The sequence below is a fragment of the Panthera uncia genome, unplaced genomic scaffold (genome assembly GCF_023721935.1).
Source record: "Panthera uncia isolate 11264 unplaced genomic scaffold, Puncia_PCG_1.0 HiC_scaffold_1122, whole genome shotgun sequence".
NCBI lineage: Eukaryota > Metazoa > Chordata > Mammalia > Carnivora > Felidae > Panthera > Panthera uncia.
The window spans coordinates 1-202 of record NW_026057725.1 but is presented as its reverse complement, the minus strand read 5'-3'; positions in this window follow the sequence as shown (position 1 = coordinate 202).

Here is a 202-nt window from a genome sequence, read left to right as displayed (position 1 = left end):
CCCCCTCCCCTGCTCATACACACTCTATAAAATAAAATAAAAAGGAAAAATACACAACCTCGCAGTGATACTGGAAGAGTTTAACATACCTTTCTGAATAGTTGATAGAATAAGCAGACCAAAAAAAAAAAAAAAAAAAAAATCCATTAAACAGAAAAAAAAAAAAAAAACTTGAAAAACAAAGTGATCTACTTATATAGAA